Here is a 23228-nt window from a genome sequence, read left to right as displayed (position 1 = left end):
GTTTATAGTGACAATGGCCACAGTCACCAAACTGTGGAAAAAGCAAGATGCCCTTCAATGGACAAATGAATAAGGAAGATGTGGTCCATATACACTATGGAGAATTATGCCTCCATCAGAAAGGATGAATACCTAACTTTTGTATCAAAATGGATGAGACTGGAAGAGATCGTTCTGAGTGAAATAAGTCAAGCAGAGATAATCAATTATCCTATGGTTTCACTGATTCATGGAGCATAAGAAATAACACGGAGGACATGGGGAGATGGAGAGGAGAATGGGGTTGAGGGAAATTGGAGGGAGAGACAAACCATGAGAGACTATGGACTCTGAAAAACAATCTGAGGGTGTTGAAGGGGCGGAGGGTGGGAGGTTGGTGAACCTGGTCTTGGGTATTATGGAGGGCATGTATTGCATGGAACACTGGGTGTAATACATAAACAATGAACTCTGGTACTCTGAAAAGAAATTTTAAAAATAAAAAATTTAAAAATAAATAAATAAATAAAATCACAAATGAAATGGAAATATGATACCAATGTCACAGAAATAGAAAGGATTATAAGAGTATGTTGTAGAGGGGAAGAGTCAAGATGGTGGAGGAGTAGCCATTTGAGATGATATCAGGTCACAGGAATTCAGTTACATAGTTATCAAAACCTTTTGAACCTACAAATCCAACAGGTGATCAAAGAGAAGAAGAGCAGCAATACTAGAAACAGAAAATCAACCACTTTCTGAAAGGGTTTGTTCTAAAAAATTTTGGGATACAACTTCTTCTAATAGAACAATATATACCCTAAATCTAGCACAGGGCTTTATATTAGTCTCCAGTCTGAGCAAATTCCCTCTACTTTCTTTTTCTTTTTTATCCAAACCAACTTATCTTATCATCTCTCTTTTCATAATCTTTTTAAAATTTTCATCTTTACAGTCATATTCCATCCTTTCATCACGTTTACCCTTATTTGTGTTTATATATATAAGTTTTTCTTTCTTTAAAATTTTGGGAGGTAGATTCTTCTAAGAGACCAAAATATACCCCAAAACAAGTGAGTGGCTCTGTTCTATTACTGTATATACATATGTATATATTTAACTTCTTTTTACCCCATTCTTCTCTACACAATCTGGGGTCTCTTCTGATTTGGCTAGCATACATTTTTATGGGGTCTTAGCCACTCCTTTAGTATTTTATTCTCTCCTCCATATATTCTTAGTGGGATAAAATGACAAGGCATTTGTCACCATTTTTAATGGTGAGAAAAACTCACCATTAAAAAAAAAAACAAAAAACAAAAAACAAAAAACAAGAGGCAGTACTGATGGTTAGGTACCTAATCAATAAGGACACTGGTAACATGACAGATCTGGAGTGTAGAGTGATGATTCTCAAGGTGCTAGCTGGGCTTGAAAAAGGCATGTAAGATATTAGAGAAACCCTGTCTGGAGAAATAAAAGTCCTTTCTGGAGAAATAAAAGAACTAAAATCTAACCAAGCTGAAATCAAAAAAGCTATTAATGAAATGCAATCAAGAATGAAGGCTCTTACTGCTAGGATAAATGAGGCAGAAGAGAGAAATAGTGAGATAGAAGACCAAATGACAGAGAATAAATAAGGTGAGTAAAAGAGAGATAAACAATACTGGACAACAACAGGAGAATTCAAGAGATAAATGATATGATAAGACAAAACAATGTTAGAATAATTGGAATTCCAGAAGAGGAAAGAGAGAGGGGGGCATATTGGAGCAAATTATTATAGAGAATTTCCCTAATATGGCAAAGGAAACAAACATGAAAATCCAGGAGACACAGACAAACTCCTCAATATCAATAAGAATAGATCTACATCCCTTCATCAAATAGTAAGACTTACCAGTCTTAGTGACAAAGAGAAAAACCTGAGAGCAGCTCAGGAAAAGAAGTCTATAACATACAATAGTAAAAATATTAGATTGGCAGCAGAGTTATCCACAGAGACCTAGCAGGCCAAAAAGAAATGGCATGATATATTCAGAGCACTAAATGAGAAAAACATGCAGCCAAACATTATATCCAGCTAGGCTAACATTGAAAATAGAAAGAGAGATAAAAAGCTTTCAGGAGAAAAAAAAAAAAAAAACTGAAAGAATTTGTAAACACCAAACCAGCCCTACAGGGAATATTGAAAGTGTCCTCTAAGCAAAGAGAGAGCCTAAAAGTAGTAGACCAGAAAGGAACAGAGACAATATACAGTACAGTCACCTTACAGGCAATACAATGGCACTAAATTCATATCTTTCAATAGTTATCCTGAATGTAAATTGGCTAAATGCCCCAATTAAAACACAGGGTATCAGAATGGATTAAAAAAAACAAAACCCATCAATATGCTATCTACAAATAACTCACTTTAGACCCAAAAATACCTCCAGATTTAAAGTGAGGGGGTGGAAAAAAATTTACCATCCTAATGGACATCAAAAGAAAGCTGGGGTGGCAATCCCTATATCAGATAAATTGGATTTTAAGCCAAAAACTATAATAAGAGATGAGGATGGCCACTATATCATATTCAAAGTGTCTGTCCATCAAGAAGATCTAACAATTTTAAGTATCTATGCCCCTTACATGGGAGCAGCCAACTATATAAACCAATTAATAACAAAATCAAAGAAACACATCGACAATAATACAATAATAGTAGGAGACTTTAAAGACCCCCTCACTGAAATGGACAGATCATCCAAGCAAAAGATGAACAAGGAAATAAAGACCGTAAATGACACACTGGACCAGATGGACATAACAGATATAATCAGAACATTCCATCCCAAAGCAGCAAAATACAATTTTTTTTAGTGCACATGGAACATTCTTCAGAACAGATCACATCCTGGGTCACAAATCAGGTCTCAACTGGTACCAAAAGATTGGGGTCATTTCCTGCATATTTTCAGACCCCAATGCTCTGAAGCTAGAACTCAATCACAAGAGGAAATTCAGAAAGAACCCAAATACATGGAAGCTGAAGAGCATCCTAAAAAAGAATGAATGGTCAAACAGGAAATTAAAGAAGAATTGAAAAAATTCATGGAAACAAATGAAAATGAAAACACAACTGTAAAAAATCTGTGGGACACAACAAAGGCAGTCCTGAGAGGAAAATATATAGTGATACGAGCCTTTTTCAAGAAACAATAAAGGTCTCCAATATACAACCTAACCCTACACCTAAAGGAGCTGGAGTAAGAACAGCAAAGAAAACCTAAACCCAGCAGGAGAAGAGAAATAATAAAGATTAGAGCAGAAATCAATGAAAGAGAAACCAAAAGAACAATAGAACAAATCAATGAAACTAGGAGCTGGTTCTTTGAAAGAATTAATAAAATTGATAAACCCCTGGCCGGACTGATCAAAAAGAAAAGAGAAAGGACCCAAATAAATAAAATCATGAATGAAAGAAAAGAGATTGCAACCACTACCAAAGAAATACAAACAATTGTAAGACCATATTATAAACAACTATACACCAGCAAGTTTGACAATCTGGAAGAAATGGATGCATTCCTAGAGACGTATAAACTACCACAACTGAACCAAGAAGAAATAGAAAACCTGAACAGACCCATAAGCAGTAAGGAGACTGAAGCAGTCATCAAAAATCTTCCAACAAACAAGAGCCCATGGCTAAATGGCTTCCCAGGGCAATTCTACAAACATTTAAAGAAGAACTAATGCCTATTCTCCTGAAAATGTCTGAAAAAATAGAAATGGAAGGAAAACTTCCAAACTCCCTTTATGAGGCCAGCATCATTTTGATCCCAAAACCAGTCAAAGACCCCATCAAAAAAGAGAATTACAAACCAACATCCTTGATGAACACAGATGCAAAAATTCTCACCAAAATACTAGCCATTAGGATCCAACAGTACCTTAAAAGGATGATTCACCACAACCAAGTGGGATTTATTCTAGGGCTTCAAGTTTGGTTCAACATCTGCAGATCAATCAATGTGATACAAAACATTAAAAAAAGAAAGAATAAGAATCATATGATATTCTCAATAGATGCTGAAAAAGCATTTGACAAGTTAAAGCATCCTCTCTTGATCAAAATTATTCAAAGTGTAGGGAGAGAGGGTACATACCTCAATATCATCAAAGCCATCTATAAAAAACCCACAGCGAATATCATTCTCAATGAAGAAAAATTGAGAGCTTTCCCACTAAGGTGAGGAACATGGCAGGGATGTCCATTATCCCCAGTGCTATTCGACATAGTACTAAAAGTCCTAGCCTCAGCAATCAGACAATAAAAAGAAATTAAAGGAATCCAAATTGGCAAAGAAGAACTCTATCTATCACTCTTTGCAGATGATATACTTTATGTGGAAAACCCAAAAGATTCCACTCCAAATCTGCTAGAACTTGCATAGGAATTTAATCAAGTGTCAGGATATAAGATCAATGCACAGAAATCAGTTGCATTTCTATACACCAACAACAAGAAAGAAGAAAGAAAATTTAAGGAGTCAAACCCATTTACAATTTCACCCAAAACCATAAGTTACCTAGGAATAAACCTAACCAAAGAGGCAAAGAATCTATACGCAGAAAACTATAAAGTACTCACGAGAGAAATTGAGGAAGACACAAAGAAATGGAAAAATGTTCCATGCCAATGGATTGGAAGAACAAGTATTGTGAAAATGTCTATGCTACTTAAAACAATCTACACATTTAATGGGGCGCCTGGGTGGCTCAGTGGTTTAAGCCGCTGCCTTCGGCTCAGGTCATGATCTCAGGGTCCTGGGATCGGGTCCCGCATCGGGCTCTCTGCTCGGCAGAGAGCCTGCTTCCCTCTCTCTCTCTCTGCCTGCCTCTCCATCTACTTGTGATTTCTCTCTGTCAAATAAATAAATAAAATCTTTAAAAAAAAAAAATCTACACATTTAATGCAATCCCTAACAAAATACCATATTTTTTCAAAGAAATGGAACAAAAAAAATCCTAAGATTTATATGGAACCAGAAAAGACCCTGAATAGCCAGAGGAATTTTGAAAAAGAAAGCCAAAGGTGGTGGCATCACAATTCCAGACTTCAAGCTCTATTACAAAGCTGTCATCAGCAAGACAGTATGGCACTGGCACAAAAACAGACACATGATCAATGGAACAGAATAGAGAGCCAAAAAATAGACCCTCAATTCTATGGTCAACTAATCTTCGAAAAAGCAGGAAAGATTGTCCAATAGAAAAAGACATTCTCCTCAACAAATGATGTTGGGAAAATTGGACAGCCACATACACAAAAATGAAACTGGACCATTTCCTTACACCACACACAAAAATAGACTCAAAATGGATGAAGGGCCTCAATGTGTGAAAGGAGTCCATCAAAATCCTCGAGGAGAAAACAGGCAGCAACTTCTTTGACCTTGGCCACAGCAACTTCTTCCTAGAAACATCACCAAAGCCTGGAAAGCAAGGGCAAAAATGAACTATTGGGACTTCATCAATATCAAAAGCTTTTGCACAGCAAAGGACAGTTAAGAAAACCAAAAGACAACTGACAGAAAGGGAGAAGATATTTAAAAACAACAAAGCAGATAAAGGGCTAGTATCCAAAATCTATGAAGAACTTATTAAATTCAACACCCAAAGAGCAAATAATCCAATCAAAAAATGGGCAGAGGACATGAACAGACATTTCTGCAAAGACGACATCCAGATAGCCAACAGACACATGAAAAAGTGCTCTACATCTCTCAGCATCAGGGAAATACAAATCAAAACCACAATGAGATATTCACACACCAGTCTGAATGGCTAAAATTAACAAGTCAGGAAATGACATGCTGGCGGGGATGCAGAGAAAGGGGAACCCTCCTACACTGTTGGTGGGAATGCAAGCTGGGGAAACCACTCTGGAAAACAGCATGGAGGTTCCTCCAACAGTTTAAAATAGAGCTACCCTATGACCCAGCAATCACACTACTGGGTATTTACCCTAAAGATACAAATGTAGTGATCTGAAGGGGTGTGTGTACCTGAATGTTTATAGCAGCAATGTACACAATAGCCAAACTATGGAAAGAACCTAGATGTCCATCAACAGATGAATGGATAAAGAAGAGGTGGTATATATATACAATGGAATACTATGCAGCCATTAAAAGAAATGAAATCTTGCCTTTTGCAATGATGTTGATGGAACTAGAGGGTATTATGTGGAGCAAAATACGTCAATAAGAGAAAGACAATTATCATATGATCTCACTGAGATGAAGAATTTGAGAGGCAACATGGGGGGTTTGGGGGTAGGGAAGGAAAAATTGAAACAAGATGGGACTGGGAGGGAGACAAACCATAAGAGATTCTTAATCTCACAAAACAAACTGAGGGTTGCTGGGGGGAGGGGGGAGTGTGAGGGTAGTTGGGTTATGGATATTGGGGAGGGTATGTGCTATGGTGAGTGCTGTGAAGTGTGTAAACCTAGTACTTTAAAGACTGGTACTCCTGGGGCTAATAATATATTATATGTCAATAAGAAATAAAAAAATAACATAAGTAAATTAAAAAAAAAATTTTTAATAGTATACTGTAGACAATAACCCATCAAGAAATTAGAGAACTGAGGTGAAATGGACAAATTCCTAGAAATACATAGCCTATGTAGACTGAATCATGAAGAAATAGAAAATATGAATAGACCTATGCTAGTAAGAAGACTGAATCAGTAATTAAAATCTCTCAAGAAAGAAAAGCCCATGACTAAATGGCTTCTGTGGTAGATTCTACCAAATATATAATAAAGAATTAATACCAACCCCTCTCAAACTCTTCTAAAAACACTGAAGAAGAAAGAACACTTCCTAACTCATTATATGAAGACAATATTAACCTGAAACAAAGTCAAACTCAGACATAAAAAGAAGCCACACCCTAATATCCCTTATGAATATGATAAATGATTTTTTTGCATCATGACAACATATTACAAAACCAAATCCATTTTAGCATTTTTTTTAAAGATTTTATTTATTCATTTGACAGACAGAAATCACAAGTAGGCAGAGAGGCAGGCAGAGAGAGAGGAGGAAGCAGGCTCCCTGCCAAGCAGAGAGCCCGATGCGGGACTCGATCCCAGGACCCTGAGATCATGACCTGAGCCGAAGGCAGAGGCTTAACCCACTGAGCCACCCAGGTGCCCCCATTTTAGCATTTTTAAAAGGAAAAAAAAAATACCATTATCCAGTGGAATTGATTCCTGAAATATAAGGATGGTTCAATACATAAAAATCAGTCAATGTAATATATCACATGAATATATGAAAAAAATTATTACCACAACTGATTCAGAAAAGAATATTTGGCAAAATCCAATACCCTTACATAATAACAACAATTAACAAACTAGGAATAGGAAGAAACACTGCAATATTATAAAGTACATATATGAGAAAAAGCACAATATTATACAGTATGACTGAAATACTTGCTCTAAGATGAAACAAGACAAGAATGTCATTTTGCTGCCTTTATTCAGCATAGTACGGGACAAAGTTGGCAAGAAAAAGAAGTACAAAGCAAAGAAGGTAGTAAAATTATCTCTTGAAAGATGACATAATCATATTGTGTAGAAAACCGTGAAATTCAACACAAACACACACACACACACACACACACACACACACGATTAGAACTAAGGAATGATTTGTTGTAGTCCCATAGGCTAAAATGAATAAGCTAAACAGGACACTGAGATAAGAATTCCATAGATAGCATCATCAGAAAGAATAAATACTTGGAAATAAGCCTTACTACAAAGCTGAAACATTGTAAAACTAAAACTACAAAATATTAATGAGAGAAATTTAGAGGCTCAGATAAATGGAAGGACATATTGTGCTCATAGATTGCACTTAATATAGTTCAGATGTTAATACTATCCAAAGACCTCTACAGATTTAATGTGATCCTTATCAAAATTCCAATGATGTTTTTGCAGAAACAGAAAAAAAAATCCATCGAAAATTCATATGGAACCTCAAGAGATTCTCTCTGAATAGGCAACCAATCTTGAAAAAGAAGAACCGTTGGAGGCCTTACATTTCCTGATTTCAAAATTTACTAGAAAGCTACAGGAATCAAGAATGTGTTACTACATAAAAACTGGCATATAGAATAATGGAATGAATTAGGGAGCCCAGAAATAAGCTGTCCTCTATGGTTGAAAGACTTTTGACAAGGATACCAAGATAATTCAATAGGAAGAGATTTTATAGTAAATGGTGTTAGAAAAACTGAATATTCACAAACAAAAGAATGAACTTGGATCCTCACCTTACACCACATCAAAAAATTAGCTAAAAATAAATGAAAGATCTAAATGTAAAACTGTAAAACTCTAAAAAGCAATCTAAAGGAAATTGTTATGGCATGGTATTTGAATAGTTTGTTTTTATTTTTTTAATATTTGACATCAAAGTACATGCAACAAAAATGAAAATAGGTAAATTGAACTACCTCAGAATTAATAACGTTTATGAGAGACTACGGACCAAGATGGTGACATAGGAGGACTTTGAATTTCCCTCTTCCCACAGACACCCTGAATTAATAGCTACAGATGGAGCTAATCCCTCTGAGAGAAACAGATAAATTAGCTAAGTGACTCCTCTACATTAGGTTACTGAAAACATATCCATGTCAATACAAACAGGAAGGTCTGGGACATACTTTTACCATAAAGCCCACAGATGCCACAGCACCTTTAAATCAGGAGGAAACCCCTAATTCCCTCTTATCCCAAAGAAGCAAAGGATTTGTACTGTGTAATGAGCCAACTTTTGAGATGCCTACCCAAAGAATGAACTTCCAAAATATCTAGCTCTGAAAACTCACTGGACTTGTATTTATGAGCCCTACAGTTCTATAGCAAAGAAGCCATTCCGATTTGATGTGCAAACATCTGGTTCAACTATCTCTCTGGGGTCAGAGAAGAGGTTATAGGCAAAAATGCTCATATTCCAGTCATTTCCTGGTAGGGATTTGACTGCACACTTTATAGGCTGTTCCTTAAGGTCCAGCTTCTTAGTTAGAAGCATGCATTGAGGTGTTGACTGCAATCATCCCTGGAGCCTAAAAGTCCCATGCCTTGGGTCACTCCAAAACTAAAACCAAATCACCAGTCTCTACTTGGAAAGAGCTTGTTTAACCATCTAGTGCCCTAGATTTTAAGGCTACCATCTTGGGACTGGGCCCCAAATCACCTACCTCTGAAGGTCAACAGCAATTGCATTCACACAACCCATAGGACATATCAAACAAAGATGAGGTTTCAAATGGGACCCTATAGCTATACAGCTGGGGTCAGCATTGATGGAGCAAGCAAAAACACCAGTCTCATATTTTCTCCCCAAAAGTGGTCTGAATGCACATCTTCATAGCCACTGTCTTCGAGTCTGGCTTCTAATTAGCCTGTGTCTAGGAGCTGACTGTAATTTTCCCTATTGGGAGAGGAAGATTATAATACCAAAAACATAAAATGGGGGAGAAGGGATGTAAAAATGTGGAATTTGTACATGCATTTGAAGTTTTACTTAAACATCTCATAACTACTAGACAAAAACTTACAGTAAATACAGCAAAGATAGAGTAAAAGAAGAAAGTAACTACAAAATCAAGGAACAAGGAACAAAATGGCAATAGTAAGTCCATAGCTATCAATAATTACTTTAAGTGAAAATGCACTAAATCCTCCAATAAAAAGACATAAGTGGTTGAATGGATAAAAAGCAAGACCCAACTCTACACTGCTAACAAGAGACTCACTTCAGCATTAAGGGTACACATAAGCTCAAAGAGAAGGGATGGGGAAAAAGAATATTTCTATGTAAGAGGAATTTTTTTTAAAAAAAGCAAAGATAGCTAAACTGATATAAAACAAAATAGACCGTAAGCAAAAAACTAACAAGAGATGAAAGTCATTATACAACAGTGAAGGGGTCAATTCATCAAAAGAGTATAACAGTTGTAAATATTTATGCACCCAGTGGCAGAGCACCTAAATATATGAAGCAAATATTAATGGATCTGAAGGGAGAAATAGACAGCAGTGCAATAGTGGGGGGGAGGGTACACTACTTTCAACAATGGATGGATGCTTCATACATAAAATCAATAGGGAAGTACTGAACTTAAACTATATTTTAGACCAAGTGGACTTAGCAATGATTAAAGAACATTCCATCCAACAGTAGCTGAATACATATTCTTCTCAAACACTCATAACACATTCTCCAGGATAGATCATGATAGTCTACAAAAAGAATGTTACAAAATTTAAGAAGACTGCATCAAGCATCTTTTTTGACCATCATGATATGAAGCTAGGAATCAATTATAAGAAGCAATCTAGAAAATTTACAAATATGTGGAGATTAAACACATGCTTCTGAACAATCACTGGGTCAAAGAAGAAATCAAAAGAGAAATAGGGGTGCCTGGGTTGCACAGTCCATTAAGCAACCTACTCTTGGCTTAGCTCAGGTCATGATCTCAGGGTTGTGAGGTCATGCCCTGTATCAGGCTTAGTGCTCAATACAGAGTCTGCTTAAGTTTCTCCCTCTCCTTCTTCACGCCTCCCTGCCTCCCCAAAATAAATAAATCTTTCTTTAAAAAAAACAAATTAAAAAATATCTTGAGACAAATGAAAGTGACTGTGCCATATCACATAACCTATTCAAGAGACTGACTATCCCCTTATATATGCAGCTCCCATCCATATGCAAAGGGACAGGAGAACTATGAGAATGTGTACAATTACAAAGTCAAGGACCTTGGAGGCCATGTTCAGATTCTTCCTTCTACTGTCCTACATCTAGTCCCCATGTAGTCACATCCTTCCCAAATGTAAAGTACATCTGTCTTCTCGCAAAGTTCCCAGGAGCCTCATCTTACTACAGCATTAGCTCAAAGTAAAAGACTTTCATCACCTCTAATCATCACCTAGCATCAATTCAAAGTCCAAAATTTTATCTAAATCTCAAATCTAATGCAAATATAGTTGTGGATGAGGCTTTAGGATGTCGTGAATTATTTGCTGTTTTTTAAACTGATTTGTGAGAGTTATATTTAGTTTCATTTTTCATATATGTAAATTTCAGATATCTCCTCTCACTTTTTGGTTTCTCTTTGAACTTTTAGAATGGAAGTGATTTTTATAATCAGGGACTTTTAATTATAATGTAACTAAATATATCAATCTTCTTATTTATGATTTATGTTTTTGTATTTAATTAAGAAATATTTCCCTACTATGAGCTCACCAAGATATTTTCCATATCTACTTTAAAAGTTTAAGCCTTTACCTTTTACATGTCTTTATCTTGTGTATGATATAGTGTAGACATTATTTTCCTTGCTTTTCTCCTGTACTGGTAATATTTTCCCCCTCTATTTATTAGATAGACCAATTTCTATTGATCTTCAATGCCATCTCTCTAATATATGAAATTTTATACACACATGAATCTGTATCTAAATTCACTAGCATTGCTCAATCTGATTATCCTTCAATTTCTTTACAATGACTTCATAATAATCTTTGCTATCTAGTGGTGTATGTTCTCTTTACCTTACTCCCTTACTTCAGAAATGTTAGGCCTTTGTGCAAGGCTCATCAGAGCTCTCTATGACCAAAGCTTTAAGGCAGTCATTTCTAAAGCATGTGTTCCTGGAACAATCAGCTTCAATATTAACTGGAAATTTGTTAGGAATACAAATGCTCAGGCTCCACCATAGATCTAATGAATTACAAACTGGCAAGTGGGGACTCAGAAATCTGCAATTTGGTAAACCATACAGGTGATTCTGATGGGTGCTCAATTTTGAAAATCACTGGTTTAAGCTAGTCCCCTGATCAACCACTAAAATCTTGGACCCCTGATTCCTGATAACATAAAGTGAGTCACTAATTGCGAATGCTGAATTGGCTGAATAGAGCTAGAACCAATTCATGCTTCTTTTGTGTCCTGGTTACTCATCAAGCCACAGAAAAAACTGATACTTTCCTAATGGTCAGATACAATAGGCACATCTTCTAATCCTTACAGTTCACCAGTTAGGATTTCTCTATCAGAGTCTAAAGTGCAAGACTGAAGTGCCCTGCCCCGAAATGTGGTTGGCACAAGGGAACACTGATACCAACTGAACCTCATGAGTGTTTTCCCCAAAACCACTGTTTCAGCATATCGAATATGAGCCTGGTCATCTGCCTTTGTTTATGAGACACTCCCTTCTTTCTTATTGTTTTGTTTTTATGTATTCTTAAAGTCATCTGTTTCTTTGGGGTATATGGAAATTATTCTTATTAGCTTCTTGCTAACCTCATTTATTTGGTTCTAATTATTTGCCTATAGTGTTTTGAGGTGTTTTTTTAAAAAAAATAAAAACAGTTAATTACATCATCAGTGACTAATATTTCTATTTTTCCCTTTCTATTCCTTACACATTTCAATCACTTTTCTTCTTTTACTGTACAGGTTAAGGCAATGGAGATAAATACTTCTAATGCATTTCACTTAAAAAGAATAATATTTGCTGTAGGTTTTCAATTGATGTGATTTATGAACTTAATGAGATACTTATCTATTTCCAAACTAGTAAGATGGCATGAATAATCTTAAACTTTATCAAATTATGTTCCTGTATCTTAAATATTTTCTATTTGAATTTATAATTATGGAAAATAACTTCCAGAGATTTTTCTAATACTGACCCATTCTTGCACTATGAGATAAAGACAGATTTCTCATATTATCTCATACTATCCCATATTATCTCATATTCTCATATTATTACAGCAAAGTTTGTTTGGTTAAAATTTGATTATGATATGTTTCCTAAGTTTATAAGTGGGATTGTCTCATCTTTTCTTATATTGTCCTTGTGTATTTCTCTTTTCAAACGTCCATTATCTGCATAGAATGAGTTAGAGCACATTGCCTATTTCTTTGATATCTAAAAGACTTTTTATATGACTTGAAATCATGTGTTCTTCAAAGTTTGGGATGGCTCACTTGTCAAATCATGAGAGCCCACCATCTAATCTGTGTTAAGTTTTTAAGCCAATGATTTATTTTCCTTATCAATTTAATCATGTTTATAGTCTTTTACACATTGACTCATTTAAAGAGTCTGTTTTTAAAGATTTTATTTATTTGTCAGAGAGAGAGAGAGAACACAAGCAGGGGGAGCAGCAGGCAGAGGGAGAAGCAAGCTTCTCGCTGAGCAGGGAGCCCGATGTGGAACTCAGTCCCACGACTCTGGGATCATGACCTGAGCTGAAGGCAGACACTTAACCAACTGAGCCACCCAGACATCCCATGATTCTGTTTTTAATATCTTAGAATATTTGCTGCATTGATGCAACAGCAAATTCTTCTCTTGATGATTCCAATACCTTGTGTCTCAGGGGACCTCAGTCTGGAATCTGTTGTTTCTAATATTCTTCTAGGCTTGTTTTCTTGTATATTTGATTTAAAAAAAAAACAACTTCAGTTCATGACGCTTCACATTCTGGAACCACTCACTTCTGCCCATAGGTTTAATCATTCATTCTGTAGGTAAATCCCTTTAACTCTATTTACAAAGTATATTTTTAATTATTCAATGACTCTCCATTTCTGGGGCTAAAAACTTAATCTTAACCAACCAATATCTCTCACCTGGATTTTAGCAGTAGTCAATACATGAACTTGACTTCTTGGCTAGCTATTGCGAAATCCATGTGTTGTTGTTGTTTTTCCCCTAAAGAGTGAATTTGGAGGTTCGAAGTCTTGTTTGTTTGTTATTCATCCAGATATATTGGAAACCAGCAGGAGCGGATGAGTGCTCACACTTGACAGGAAGATGTGGTACACTTGCTTGGATGTAAAAGGGTGGGGGAAATTTTCCACGAGGAGGTACTGAAGTGATCTGGAATTGATGGAAAGTCTGAAATTGAAGCAAGGTTAAAAACGGAAAAGATAAATTTTAGCTATTCCTTAAGGAATTGGTCTGCAATTGCACAGCTCACCTCGTCTGGGTCCCAAACCTATGCATGGTCTATTACTCTTTAAGTTTGGTAAACTTTTCAAGCATGGAATAGAAAAATGCCCTCAATCAAGATCCAGTACATGCTGAAAGATAAGATTAGCGACATTAAAATGGCCTATGTCAGGAACACCACTTACAATATGTTCAAAACAAATCTGGAGAAAAAAATGCAACACTCCCATTCAACTTGAGTGTGATAAGATCATGATAAGAGAATAATACTAAAGACCATGGATGCCAAATAAGAGAGAACATGTGAGCTAGCACAAATGGCTTAAGTAAGAGGGTACTGGCTTTTGATTCATGAGATTTTGGTTCAAGTCTTGACTCTGCCCCTCATTATCTGTATTAGTTTGGTAAACATATGTAACTTCTTTGAGTTTCAGCTACATCATTAGTAAAATAAAAAACAATAGTAATTTGAGTACATGACTACCAGCTTTACTGTGATTAATAATTAAGAAGACTTCTGCTTTATCTGATGTCATAGGCACCCCTCCTGTTCCTTAGTTCTTCTGAATGTAGTTTGTATGTGTGTGTGTGTGTGTACATGCATGTACATATGTGCCTCTGGGTATGTACCTGAGGGCTGGTGTTTGTTACATTTAGAAGTAGGGGGAAGGAGTGTGTATCACAGAATATAATACTTTGTTGTTGTTGTTTAGAAATTAAACTGTACTAGCTTTATCTTTCAAACTTAAGCTTCCTGGTCTTTGTATTTTAATTTCTTCCAGGCTATATGCATGGTAATTAGATTCCTAAATGTTCAGAATAGTTTTCTAATGGCAAAGAAGGAAAAGTGTTTTAGCAGCTATAAGAAAATGTTGCTAAGTTTAATACCTAGCAAGTCCCACAGTCTTTTTAACTTTCTAAAATTTATTATGCACATGAAACTAGCCTGAGAAGTAGAGGAGTGTCCTTACATAGGTTCTCAAGGACTTTGACCTTGACACTCAACTCTCCCAATTAAATGTTTGCTCTGAGTAATGAGTCTTCCAAGAACCAAGCATACAGATGGATGGGACACTGATATCATGCTATTTTTCCTTCCTGTGTGGACCACCATGAATTTCAAGGTGACTTTTTCAAAACAGCATAATTTATTGTTACTAAACATTTACTAGAAAGGTATGGATCCAAAGTCATTGCCTGGTCTCACGAGAGAGTCAGGAAGAGCTGGTTGTTCTCAGCACTCGGGCAGCCAAGCAGCTTTGCCTCATTCCCCCTGTGGGCTTCTTGCCCTAAGTGAGTTATGCTTTTCTGGGTATTCTCAACTCTTAGTCATCCCTCAAAGGATCTCAGTGGCCCCTGAGTACCTGGATGATCTGTGAGAGACCAAAGACTCATCCTATATTAATGGACTTCAGAAACTTACATAAAACATCGGTTTGGTTTGGTTTTGTTTCCATGAGGAGCTGACTCATACTTGAGAGAGAATAAAAAGGAAATGTAAATGTGTAGAGTGAGTAAAAAGCTGACTTATCCACCAGATACAATATACTTACATACTTACTTATGTAACTTACTTACTTACTTACTTACTTATACATGTAACATACTTACTTATCTGGTATAATAATACCAGATGTAATATATACTTAATGAGTCCCTGCTATGTGACCTGTATTATGCTAGAAATTGAGATGATGAAGACAAAATAAAAAATATCCTGTATTTGTGATGTGTCCACTAAATTGGGGGAGGGAGGAACAGACTAGTTAACTACTGTATAGCTATTAACATTTGACTAAGTGTAATGTGTATTTTACAAGGACTCAATTTCTAGATCACTAGGACTAGCTCTACCAATCAAACATGTGTCCCTGAGACTTGCAGCACTAGTTCTGACCCTAAGAAGCAGGGGCAGTGGAGGCAATAGCTTTGGGAGTCAGATGCAGGAATCATGGTTTTCAGTGGCAACACGCAGTCTCCAGGGCTGGGAACTACCATGTTTTTGAACTTAGCTGTAGCAGTAGCAATGCCTCACCATGCTGTGCCCGTGGAGTTTATTGGCCATGATTCCTTTTTCCTGCCTTGTATCTAAGTCTGGTTCCCTAGCATTTCCCAGTTTCATGAGCAATGCCATAACCTTTCAGGAACTTATTTGTAACTCAAGCAAACTGTAGTAAATTTCTGTTACTCCTTGTTTATTTTTCACTTCTTTCTATTAAGAACGCTATCTGATGAAAACACATCGTGTGTGTGTGTGTGTGTGCGTGCAAGTGTGTGGAGTGTAAACATAAACTCCATAAACAATGTAAAAATTATAAAAATGTTAAAATTTTAGAGATCAACTAGAATACAAACCCCATGAAAGCAGGACTATATAGAGTGATTTCTCTATTGTACCACCTATGTAATAAATACTTGTAGAATGAATGAAGAAAGGAAGGAAGGAATCTTTTTTGTTTGAATATGTGTATGCATCTAGATTATATAAAATTCTGCAGCAATTGGTGGATTTGGACCCAAGGAAAAATTTCACATAAACAGTATATTCTTATATTTTTAAATAACTTGTGCCCATCTGTTTTAAAACCTCCCAGAAATATGCAAGTATTTGACATATTTGTATTTGATATACTTGTCAATATAAGTATTTGACATACTGAAGCTGACTTGCAGAATTATACTGATAGCTTACATGTCCAAGAAAAATGCTATTGTCCTCTACATCATCACCCCAATCTTTTTAGTCATCATACAGTACATTATTAGTTTTTGATGTAGTGTTCCATGATTCATTGTTTGTGTGTAATACCCAGTCCTCCATGCAATACGTGCTTCCTTAAAACCCATCATCAGGCTCACCCATTCCCCTCCCCCTCCCCTCTAAAACCCCGTTTGATTCCTGGAGTCCATAGTCTCTCATGGTTTGTCTCCCCCTCTGATTTCACCCCCTTCACTTTTCCCTTCCTTCTCTTAATGTCCTCCATGCTATTCCTTATGTTCCACAAATAAGTGAAACTGTAGGATAATTGTCTTTCTCTGTTTGACTTATTTCACTCAACATAATCTCCTCCAGTTCCATCCATGTTGATACAGATTTTGGGTATTCATCCTTTCTGATGCTGAGTAATATTCCATTGTATATTTGGACCACATCTTTATCCATTCATCTATTGAAGGGCATCTCGGATCCTTCCACAGTTTGGCTATTGTCGACATTGCTGCTATGAACATTCATCCCAATCTTCTCAAGAAGATCCTTTCTCTCTCTATGGGATAAATACAAACCTCCAGGAAAAATCTTATAGAAGTTCCCTGCATTTCTGAGATGGAATGTTTTAAGTTTGACTATCAATTTTTAAGAGAGAAAGGATCAGCTTCTGCTAAATAATTTACCATGACCTTAACATGCCACTGCCATTGTAATTTTTGTCCCATGTTCCCTTACTCACAAAATGGGAAGTTGTAGAAACACACAGGGCTGTACTTTGATTCCATTACTTTTGTCTGCACACATTACATTGGGAAAGGGTACTCTACAGAGGTTAAGATATGGCTGTATGCCCTGCTTGTTCACAGCATGATAGTGCCCAGTACAGGTGACACCTGCTACACACTTCCCCACACATCCAGGCATCAAATGTTTGGTGAGCTCCCCTTATATCTCCACCAATAAGAAGGCACCTACCAATTTGCTTCCCAGTCATGCAGGATTAATTAATGAAGAAATTATGCCATTTCTGAATAGTAACAGTAGAACGAGTTGGCAAGTATGCACTTTCAAGAAAAATCCATAGTTTAAAAAAAAAAATCTAGCCTATTTTCTCATAGAAACAATTAATGCAGAACAATAGGAGATGTCTCCCTCCTCTGCCAATCAAACACATTGTGTGAACACCATTAAAAAACAAAATTCAACTGAGTACATTTTAAAAATTGTATTGGCTTTATTGAATGATTTATGAATCAGACAGCATCCCATCTAGCAAACTGTAACAAGCTCCAAAGACCTACAGAAAAAGAAAGACTTTTATGGGGGTGGGGGGACAAGTTAGACTAGCAAACTGTTGGTTGGTTGTGGCAAGGTCACCTTTCTTTAGGAGATGGCAGGGTTCTATCAGGCTGATTACCACACTGCTGCTGACCAGGTAATTCCAGATGGACTGGTTTAAGTTTCCATTCCTGGGGAGGGGGCCTGCAACAGTAATTAAGTGAGGCATTAAGTCTTGGTTTGGTGATGGGAGACTTAACACAAGTGACTTCATTTTGGGCCTGTTGTCTCTTTTTTAACAACATAATGGCTGAGATCTATCTTTATCTCTGATTGCCAATTACTTTGGCACTAAGAAATGTGCTTTTAGTTATTGATTTTCACCTAACTTTGACTACATTTGAGAAAAGGCTCATCAATAGTGGAGAAACTCATTCTGCAGAAACATTTATTCTGAAAAGCGTAATTTAAAACAAAGGAGCAAGTGCACGTGCATACACGCACGCGCACACACACACACACACACACACACACACACAGCCTTATTCATTTATACCTGTATTTACATTTTAAACGATTGTGCATTGTCTCACCTCCAATGAAAATGAAAGATCTGATTCCTTGAGTTGATTTAATTTATGGGGAGAGGAACCCTTGCCCCAGTTCTGTGTCAGGGTGCTTGTTACTGTTTCATTGCTCAGACTATAGACTTTCAGGATGCTGGGATTACCTTATTTTTGCTGATGTTTTTCTTTGGTTTTAAAAATACCTACTGTGTAGTGTTAAAAAGGAGACAACAGGGCCTTACATCAGCTAAACTCTACATCAGCAAACTAAGACATAATAACCTAACCCAACTGCAATCTCAACTCCCTAGGAGTGGAAACTTTAACCAGTCAACATGGAATGCCCCAGTTGGCACTATGAGATAATCTGCCCAGTGAACTCTTCTGTCACCCTTAAAAGGGCAGCCATGTCTCAAACAAAGCATTCATTTTTAGTAGTTTGCTTTTCCCACCCCCTTTCTGGCTTACAAAAATAATAAATAAATAAATAACTTTTCTTTTTTGTAGTTTGGCAGGGCTTCTATCACTAAATGGAATGCTGCCTGATTCATGAATCATTGAATAAAGCCAATTTGATCTTTAAATTTACTCAGTTGAATTCTTGTTCTTCAACAGTAGTAATTTAAATTGTCATAACGTATTGCCTTGGCCAGGTCATGCTGTCTCTCTTTCACTGTGCTTTAACTAAATGTGAACAGATGACAGAAACAAATGTAAAGCTTCTTAGGGCCACACAGAATTGGAGCTATCATTGAGTTCAATATTGACTTTAATATATGAAGAAACTGAGACCCAAAATGAAAGCAAATTGCCCAAAACCAGATTGTTAAGCAGCCATAAAACTTAGCTTGCTCCTTGTTCTTTACCTAGCCCAGAGTTCTTACTAGATTAATTATCTGGTGGATTTTTACCATGATCTTTGAGAAGAAAATAGATGTCCAGTAGGAACAGGAGATGATGAACCATGGCACAAGAGTGAATTCTGAATTCTCCAGGCATATATTCAGATAAACCTTATGTGCATTCTCATCAACAGGAACCTAGACTACATACTTACACATATTTATAGAATTTTGAATTATATCTTCCTTGCACTTGTTATCAAGCGGGAGCCTCTTCATTGTAACAGTGGCTGCACCCATGCTCTACTCTTATAACAAATGGGGCTGCTAACATTTTCTTAGGTATATCTTCTGATTTCTGATGTAAATGCCAGTCCATGCTTTCCCCAGTGTCTAGATTCCTCCCACCATTCCCCATTTCCATCTGCTTATTCATCTTCCCAGAATAAAATCAATTGATAACCATTCAGTGGGCTCTATCCAGTCCTCTCTGTCCCTCTACATGATCTATCTTAGGTCAACCACCCTCAAAGCACCTAGCACTTATTCAGCAAGCATCAAGAACCAACTCTGTTCCTCACACTATGAGTCACTTATTGAACATTCAGCAAGGTTGCATTAATGAATGAATAAATGAATGGCATCTATAAATCCATCCAGGACCATTCACTGGAGAGCAAATCTTGCAAAATCCAAATCTGACAAATGCTAAGCTAGCTTCTCTCTATACTCATATATTTGATACCCCATGCCCTTATTCCACCAAACTCTTAAAGCAGCAGTTTATAATATGCCATAAGGTCAACCTACATAAAAATTGGCTTCCCACACCCTCCTAATGTTTTCAGTCTCCAAAGGAAACTGTAGAGCCCAATTTATCATATATTCAACTTCCTACATACTTTGAGTGCTTTGATTTTGAATGCTTCTCCTTCTTGCCTCATTTACTGTCTTTTCTCTCTATTCAGACCTAATACTTAATCTTCCTTTTCCTGGACAGAACCTTTCCTTCTTGACTATACTATGACTATCTCCTTTATATCCTTTCTGGATACCCACTATCTAATCATGAGCAACATGTAATTAAAAGAACTCAATTTCTTCCCAAAAAACCTACCATCCATGACAACACTGTGTATCAAACCACACTTCCTCCCCATACTTGAGGTCACCCTTGCTTAAGCTGGTGCTGACACACTCCTTGGCGGGCACTGTGCTGCTTTCTGGGAAGACAAAGATAAACGGACTGTCCCTAACTTCAAGGGCCTCATAGTATAAAGTGGATGAATGTAAAGAGGTAATTACAACCATGTGAAGAGCACTTAACCTCGGAAATCAGGACAAAGCGTGAACCTAGGTACCAACCTCAAAGTGAAATGTTGTCAGAGAAAGCTTTCTCCAGCAGGTCACATTTGGAGTGAATCTTAAAGGAACAATTCATTGTAGAAGGTGCTAGGGATGAAAGTTGCTTGATACATCTTTGGATCTTCACAATGTATCCAATACACATGTCCAACAAAAATTTGATGATCAAATGAAGGGTAAATCTTTATATGCCCTTAAATTTCCAACGTTACAATGCTAGCTCAAATGGGAATTTACACCTCACAGTTATATTTCTGTAACAGCCTTTCTGCTTTTAGTATCTCTTCCTATCCCACTCTACTGTCCATCCTTTGGGTTTATATCTGATTAATCTTACCAAAGCATCACATTTTTCACGTGAAGCCCCAGGGCTTATTCAATAATCTCCAAACTTCATAGCCAAACATCCCAGTCCCCCATACTGAGACCCCAATCTACTTCTCCAAACATTGCTTTTCTGCACAAACCATCCGCAATAGTCAATTAAGTCTCCCTCTATTCCCCGAGGCACATTGTGCAGTCATTCAGACGGTACAAAGGTCCTTTAAGAAGTTCATAAAGCAAAGGAATAGATCAGTGAGGAAAAGGACCAGTGGAGACCACGGAAGATTTTCAGGAACCTGAGGACCAGAGCGTGACTGGATAGAGTAAAGGAGGAATTAGAAGGACCAACACAAAGTTTTCTCTTTTTTTACCCAAATTATGTAGGACCCTTGAGTGTGCAAAACTGATCAAGGACAAGGTTTTGCGAATTTTCAGTATTTGTCACTTATTAGCTTTTGCAAAATGCTGTAAAAGGGCATTCTCCCTTTTTATATTTGTTGCTGTACTCCCTGTGTCTGAAACAGCAAAGACAGCATGAAAACACAAATATAATAGAGGAACAATATGTCAACTATTCTCAACCATGCCAGGAATCACTGGAATTGAGAACAGGGGCTTCAGGTGTTATGAGCTTTGATGATTCATTTTGTCTTAGTGTCTGCCTTCTCGTTTTGCCCCTGACAACCCCTCCGTGCTGTTTCCTGCACCTTCACCTCTGTGAGCACTGGCATCTGAAAGAGCCTTAATTTTTCTGCCAGTTGCATCAACTCGTTGGAAAATGTGGAACTTCAGAATTTATTAATTCTCTCCTTTTCTGTTGTTCTATAATTGTATTATAGTATGATCTATAATCTATCTCTTCATTCTCCGGCTTTCAGCATGGTGCAATCATTAAAATTGTTGGGTAGGAGATGGCCATATTTTGTAGATCAGTGAATTCAATAAAGGTTTAGTGTGTGGGCACACATACACAGCAAATTCCTTCCGCAGATGGTTGTATAGTTCTTATGAAGACAATAAAGGAGGCAGAGGCAATAGACCCAAAACATCCCCAAACCCTGAGTTCCCATTGCATTTAATATTTATTCGTTCTATAATATTCTGTTCACTGTATTGTGCTCATATCTTTACCTTCTTCTCTCGACTGTGAGCTCCTGCAAGGTAGGGAATAAAACTCCAAGAACCAACCTGCTTATTATATGTCACAAATGCTTAATAACTTTGGACTGAATGCTGCCTGCTTCATGGTTAGCAAGTGTTTGGAACTGAGGACTAGGTGTGAATTCAAAATAAAAAATGTCTAAAGGAGAGACCCCAAACTCTTAATTTATAATCATCTTTTTCTCACATTCTTTAGGGTTTTAAGGAAACTCCAAATGATATTAAGATATTTTGGGAAATTAAAGTTTCTCAAGTCAGTTTAAGAAAAAAAAAAAAAAGACCTAGGGCCCATTTAATTCTATTTGGGCAAATATGTGCTTTTACAGAGATAAATACCCAGAGGAAATGCCAAAAATTTGTATATGTGGCCTTGTTGGTCTGCAGTATGTGTCTCACATACACACACACACACACACACACACACACACAAAACAATTGGTCTTGCACAAAACCCCCAGGGTCCCTGTGATCAGTAATACTGGCTTTCTGTACATCTGGTGGAGTTCAGGAGTATGCGCATGAACCAGAGGAAAGCTCACACTGGGCTAGATTCACGTCCTGGCCAGAAAGATATTACAAATCTATCAGGCTCATTAGTAATTAGGAATATGTGAATCTTAATAAAATAACATGCTGCTTTTACTTGTCAAACTAATGATTAAACAAGCACCCAGAACTGGTCAACATGGAAAGGCATGGGGCACTTTCATGTTCTCTTGGTGGGAATGCATTTTCGAAAGGTAACTTGCACATACCCTTTAACCTGTAACTACCCCCAAGGAATTTTTCCCACAGACGTTCTCATGCAAATGCATAAAAATGTGTCTTCAAAAATATCCACTGTCAGATAGTTGAACATCAGAACACCATACTAGTGTGGATGAACATCAATAAAAAATAGTTTTAATAATTCATGATGTATCCACGTGAAGACTACTATGC

This window comes from Mustela erminea, chromosome 8, assembly GCF_009829155.1.
Source record: "Mustela erminea isolate mMusErm1 chromosome 8, mMusErm1.Pri, whole genome shotgun sequence".
In the NCBI taxonomy this organism is placed as follows: Eukaryota; Metazoa; Chordata; class Mammalia; order Carnivora; family Mustelidae; genus Mustela; species Mustela erminea.
The sequence above is the reverse complement of the archived record's forward strand: the minus strand, read 5'-3'. Positions refer to the sequence as shown.